At 34.8% G+C, this 6,981-nt stretch overlaps 1 long non-coding RNA gene across 8 annotated transcripts; it reads left to right on the forward strand.

The window, feature by feature from the left end:
• Positions 1-507: 507 nt before the first annotated feature.
• Positions 508-4,234, forward strand: LOC113326938. 8 transcript variants are annotated; one of them, XR_003348624.1, is made up of 6 exons: positions 508-645; positions 759-948; positions 1,305-1,372; positions 2,759-2,839; positions 2,949-3,021; positions 4,023-4,234. It is a non-coding gene; the product is annotated as an uncharacterized LOC113326938 (long non-coding RNA). The 8 variants fall into 8 exon arrangements; XR_003348622.1 differs by having other exon boundaries at positions 4,028-4,234; XR_003348623.1 differs by having other exon boundaries at positions 2,759-3,021.
• The last annotated feature ends 2,747 nt before the right edge of the window (positions 4,235-6,981 follow it).

Consider the following 6,981-nt stretch of genomic DNA (forward strand, 5'->3'; position numbering starts at 1 on the left):
AACCAAAGATCTACATGCCAAATGTCTCCTTATCTCATGATGAGAGATAGGTGGCTTAAATACAAATCAGCTACATAGGAGAGCTCATCACTGCTTCAACTTAAGGTAGCTTAAGTACACCATTAAAACCAAGCATGTTCGCAGCCTTCTAAACAAAGTAACATTGTTGCATAAGAACCTATCAGAATTACAGATCACTATTATTATTATATAAAAAAGAAAAAAAAAACTATCATTAACATGCACGGAGTTATTACCTTAATGTGTTGAACTGCCAGGACTGAGCTACATGGGAAAGTTATAAGCTGCTTGTCAAGGATTATTAAGGAGTGAATGTCCACTCTCAGCTGGAGGATTTAGTGGTAACTTCCAATTTGAACGCATGGTTTGGACACAATTTCCTAACCATCTATTATGGTATATATCCTACGGTAGTACTTGCTGATGAGGTGTCGTTCTTAGGCTTAAAAATTACATGGCTTTTATCCAAGCCGAGCGGAGCCGATAACCAAGTATATCTTTGGAAACAAATCTATACAAGCTCTCTATCCATATTAGACTTTTCTCTCTTTCACTTTGGTTCTGCTTCCAGTCATGAATTGAGTTTATTATTACGAATTCGTACTAGTACTAGTATATGCGCAGGTATGATTTTCTTTAATATTATGTACTCTAATTGATTTATTGTTTCTTATTTGAAATAAGTTGAGCCCTAATTTTGGTCTTGATTTGACTAAAATCTTAATTGGGTTTGAAAGTTGAGACGGGTATAATTAAGAGTTCGGTGAGATGATTTCAAAATTGAGAAGGAATGGAAGATTGGGATAATATGGAACTCTTAAAATCTTCGAAGGACATGGTGGAGAAGCTACGAGAGAAGCTCAAATCAACACACCTCTTGCAAACAACAAAGATGCTCTACTATTTGTCGAAAGTCCTGAAAGAAGAGTATATTTCTTAGTATTAATTACATCTTTATCTCTTTAATTTTCTGTTGTAGCTTGTGCTTGGGTTAATTATCATCAGAAGAACACTTAACCAAACCTTAGGACTGGCTAGAGTATATATTTCATCTCTAATTAGAAAGGAAATGACTTAGGGGTTGATTATGCTTGTCAAATAGTAACCTCTAACTGAGAATAGAACCAAAATCTTGATTTTGAAGTTCGTTAACAATTTTTATACTAATTCATAATATATCTGAAGTATTGATTTTGAAGCGATGGATTGGGTACAAGTCTTGGTGCTGTCACATTATGATCATCTCTATATGACAACTTGAACATGGGTTATCTTTTCTGTAGGTCTGCCTGAATCAAATGGTTACATGTGTGTCGAGGAAAATGGTGGCTTAAATCAGCAAACGATGTTGGTTTGTATATTTCTCAATCACTCTGCAATTGTTTATTTTAATCTTTCATTTGAGTGCAAATATCCATGCTGCTAATTAGAGTGCCAATATCGAGTGGACTGAATGTGTAGATTAATTAGGTACATATGAATGTGTAGATTAATTAGTTAGTGGTAGAATATCCCGTCTAGTTTACTTTCACTATGCTTTGAGTATAGTATATAAGAGCATCCATAATGGTGCGAGCAAAACCAAAGAGCAAAAACTAAAAAATTTGGTATTTTTTAGTTTATAGTCGGTGTTAAACACAGCGGGCACGACCAAATTATACTCAAGCGGACGTATAACCTACGCCTGAAACGAAACGATCATATAAACTGCGCCTCATTCACAGACGAAGATTACAGCTACGCCTAACCCAGACGCCCATTATAACTTCGTCTGACAACAGGCGAACCTTATATGTTCGTATAAAATGAAACGGACTCTATAAATACGCCTGGTCTTCAGACGCACATTTAAACTTCCTTCCATCAGTCGAAGATTTAAAACCCATGGACAAACCATGTTTATAAGTTGGTCTGTTTAAAATCCATGGACAAACCATGTTTATAAGTTGGTCTGTTTAAAATCCATGGATAAACCATGTTTATAAGTTTGTCTGACAACAGACGAGCTTTATACTTGCGCCCCATCAGGCGAACATTATAATTTGGTCCCAGTCGAACGGACTTTATATCTGCATCTTTGCTTGGGGCGAATTTTATATCTACGTCCCACTCCATACGGACTTCTAATATGCGCCTGCAATCAAACGCATTTTTAACCTCCGCTCGACCAAATATAGTTTTGGTCAAGCTTTCAGACCAAATATACTCCAGTTTTTAGTTTTAGTCCAGATTTTTTGTTTTAGTCAGTACCACTGCGATTAATTTCTCGATCAAAATTATAGTTTTGGTCGTCCATTGTGGATGCTCTAACAGAACCATTAGTAACCCAGTTCCACTTCCTTTGAGGCATTGGGTACTTAACAACCCATTTGTTCCCTTGCCTTACAAAATTGTTTTTGGTAAGGTTAACAAATGAGCTGCACTGTTCTGTAAAGATTAAAACGAGTTAATGAGGCTTATGGGAACTTTTTTTTCTGTACCTTGGGATTTATTTAGTACCACCCTTTATGTTAGAATATGGTTAGCAATTAAGTGGTATAGATTAGGAATATCCTAGCTCATGAATGTGCCATCTGAATTCTTTATCAAATATGGATTAATGCGAACATTTCAATAGTTTGGGATTTTTCTATGCTTTATTCTTTCTCGTTTTCTCGTTCTGCCGGTTTTCCGCAGCTGTCAAGCTGCTCATTATGTTGTACATGATATTAATTTCCGTTTTATTTTTTACTTGCAGGCCATAGTCTTAGCTATGAATGCTTTGTATTTCCTTGAAAATTGAGGATATTTATGGGCTCAAATTGGTATTGTTTTTACGGTATGTTCTTCATTTTCTAGACTACATTGATACTGACTTGGAGGGAAGTCTGCTAGATATTAACTTTCCTTAAATGTGTTTTCGATATTAATCTGTGGCGCAATGGTAGCGGGTCTGGCTCCAGGTCAGAAGGTTGCGTGTTCGATTCACGTCAGATTCACATCCTTATTCCTCTTGTTTAGGTGATGTTTTATCTTGGGAAGACATACAATTAGTAGAATCACATTTGGAATACTTATATGATTGTCAAATAATCATAACATTGCCAAAATGTAGTCGAACTGAAATATCAAAATATCGTCAAACTGAAAAAACTTTTTAAGAAAAAGCATGTCCTATATAGTCTTATAAACTAATCTCTCATCTGACTTCAATTGGTTGTCCATCAGTGAGTTTCCACTGAATGGTTAAGCTTTTGAACTATTCAGCAGTTAGGCTTACACCAAGTCATTACAAGCTTTTAGGACTTCCATCGCAGTTATTTGTCCATACTTTGAGATCTTCTCACTTCCGCATTTAACTCGGTTTTGGAAAGATTTCTGCAGAAAATGATAAAGATTTTATTAGTTAAGAAGCATTGCATGTGTCCAAATTTATCAGCGAGCAAGAATGCAAGTATAATGTCATCTTTAGTTTACAAATTACTTCACAGGTCTATTATTACCTGAGTTTGGTAATCACTATTGTATCCCAAGTGAAACTGTATCCTCACTGCTGGAGTTTGTACCTACATGAATATAAACACGGTTTGAATAGAAAATTAATGATGCACGGAAAAGTTAAGATTTTGTATTACTTACTTGGATCACTGATTTTTAATTGCTCCACATTTGCCTTTTTGGGGAAGTTTCTTTTGTCGTGCGTTGTCTCTTGGCAAACTGAACACTTTTTTTTTTAGCAGTAGACGATTCAATCCCAGCCAGTAGTCTACCCGTACTACTAACATTTCTTTTTCCTTTATCGTCTTTGGGAGGTCTTCCTTTAGTTTGTGATATGTTTGGATTTTCAACAAATGGTTGATGCAATTGCTGAATTCCGTTATTATCCTCCTGAGGTTCACAATTCAGAACTTGTGAAGATCCATTATCTTTGACCAAATTATTATGTTCATCCATGATTCTATCAAAAAGATCTTTCACACCATCAACTGCCATCTTATATAACTTATCTGATTTTGATGCAGTGCAGGCCATTTGAGTAGATCTTCGACATAGATAACCTAGTCTATATGCAACTGAACAGTCGTAACCGTCAGACTTCTCTGTTTCATCATCTATTAATGCGCATACGCTTCCTCTTGCTTGGTGATACGAATTTATGGTTGTGTTCATCTGAAAATATTGTTATTATCCATTTACTACGTTCTTAAGAAATCGAATCTTTGCCTTGCACTCACATTTGATGGTACTGCAACTTATCCCTTTTTTTGTCTATTCCTTCGATGTTCTCTTTTTTCTTCTTTTTTTCCCCTTTGTGCTTATCCCTTTTTTGTCTATTCCTTCGATGTTCTCTTGTTTCTTCTTTTTTTCCCCTTCGCGAGCACAGACCATATAAACTGATGTCACTTCGTCTACACCAACGCGTGTTTTGTTTATGATCGAACCCTAACTTAAAATCCATTTCGCCGGCCATAATCGGTATAATACTCCTGCGCTTATTCACATGTATTGAAATGCATTCCTTCATATGGACTCTCCAAATTGCTCACATCATTTTGTCCATTTGAATAATGATTCATGTCCTTAGTCTCATCACTCTGAACTTGATCATCACCACAAGTGAAAGTATTTGGCGGTTCGTCCATACCAGATTTTGACGTGATATCTGATGATAATCACAAGGAACTAAAGGAAAATAATCATAAACAAGAAAGGGAAAATAATCATAAACAAGAAAGGGAAATTGGAATCGCGGTGGATAAATATGGGAAGTTGCAGCAGAAAATAGGGGAAAAGATATACATATTTCCTTAGTTAGTCCAGTACGTAATTAAGTTATCGGCTCGGCTTGGGTGAGAGCCGTATAGCTTAAAAAAATGCCACCTCATGGAAATGTACTGTCGTAGGATATCCCATAATCGATGGTTAGGAAATTGTGTCCAACCCATGCGTTCAAATTGGAAGTCCCATGATCCGGACCCATAATATATTAGAGTTAGTTTGGTCCAGTTGACCGAATCAACTGTCTATTTGGTCTTTTTTAAAAATATATATTGTTGTTTGGTCTTAAATATTATTGTTTGGTCTTTTAAGAGTGGCATAAGTGTCATTTTTTTTCTCTTTTTCTCTCTCTTAATAAAAATAAATAAATAAAAGTTTAAAATTGAAATATCTTTTGAACCACATGTCCAAAAATGATAAATTTTATATATTCGGAAAGCCCTCGACGATAGCTTTCCAACTAAAACCATTGTTGATATGATTCAGAGCTTTTAATTTTACGTTATATTAGGCAAAAAAATAACTATAAAATGAGTTCATTCTACAGAATGAACTGGCATAATGAACTACTATTAGGAGTTCATTCTACCATATAAAATACTATTAAGTGTTCATTCTATAATATGAACACATATCACGAGTTCATTCTACAATATGCGAGTTCATTTTATAATATGAACTACCATAACGAACACCTTATGAGTTCATTGTAAAATGTGAACTATAGTAATGAACTACTATTGTTAATAATGAAAAACTTTTACGAGTTCATTCTACGAAATGAACTGCTAGAAGTAGAATGAACTACCATGTTCAAGAATAGTGTTCATTCTTGGATATGAACTACTATACCGAAAAAAATAAAATTTCGAAACATAGTATAATGGGTACTCATTGTGTAGATCTCGACGAGGCCTTTCCGAATAAAGAAAATTTATTAATTTTCGACTTATATTTTGAAACATATTTCATTTTTAAGTTTTTTTATTTATTAATGTTAAAAAGAGAGAAAATAAAAAAAGAGGAAAAAAAACACGTGAAGAAGAGAGAAAATAAGAGAGAGAAAGGTTATTTTCGATACTTTAATATTTTTGAATAAATTGGGACCAAATAGATCTCCCATTTTGTTGGTGGACCAAATTAAGTTGGGACCACATAAAATACGACAAAACGATAATTTTCCCTTTCCAAATTTCCAACAATCAGTAATTACCGGAAAACCTTGGGCTGAATGCTTGAATAGACACTTAAACAAAAGGGATAAGCCAACCTAGAGCAGAAATACAAACAGAAATAAAAATGAAAAAAATCTAAACCAAAATGAAATCACCCATTAAATGACAACAAATTCTTCCTAAAGAAACACCCTTAGAACCTAACAAACAAAACATAATTCACCCAAATATCTAGATGATTTCAGAAAGCCCAATTTCTAAAATCCAAATTAAAAACAATTTTTTAGCAGCATTCAAACGATCTAAAATCCAAATAACATACTCAATCAAGGTAAGGTTTTACCTGCGACCTAGTGGTTGCAACGTTGGACTGGATTCTATCCTTTTCTAGCTGTTTCATGGTAAGCTACTGTGGACCGCCTCACAGAAACAATGAAGAGGATTACCCAATACCAGCTATGTTGAGAGGAGATATCATTATACTACTGTCTTGTTCTTCTGGTTGATGATCGATTATCAACATCACAAGTCATCGAGATCTGTGATGGTTGTGTTTGAGGCGTCGTGAAACAGAGCAGAAGAAATTGAAAAGAGACAGCTCCTAAGAAACTAAAATGATGCCCTACACCGTTTGGAGATGAGCAAAAGTGGAGCATTTTCTCCTGCTATTTGGTTTACTTCTAGATTTTGGAGCATGTTTTCCTGCTATTTGGTTTACTTCTAGATTTTTGGCCGCCAACCATATTTTATATTAGAAAGACCGATTTCTCATTGTGATTAGGAGATATTTTGGATTGAGAAGCAAATCTCGTTACAAATTAACGTGATAGATTGAAAATTTTAGATCACGAGGCATTAATGCAAAAAAATTGAAACCCAGTGAGAAATTCTAGATTTGGGTTGCAATGGTGCACATTGATCTAACTAATTGCAGAATTTGTGCCGCAATGCATATATTAAGTCACCCAGCTTCATACTACTTGAGTTGATATACGAGTTCCACATTTAATGCTCAAGTACTCAGATT

The sequence above is a fragment of the Papaver somniferum genome, unplaced genomic scaffold (genome assembly GCF_003573695.1).
Source record: "Papaver somniferum cultivar HN1 unplaced genomic scaffold, ASM357369v1 unplaced-scaffold_10, whole genome shotgun sequence".
NCBI classification, from domain to species: domain Eukaryota; kingdom Viridiplantae; phylum Streptophyta; class Magnoliopsida; order Ranunculales; family Papaveraceae; genus Papaver; species Papaver somniferum.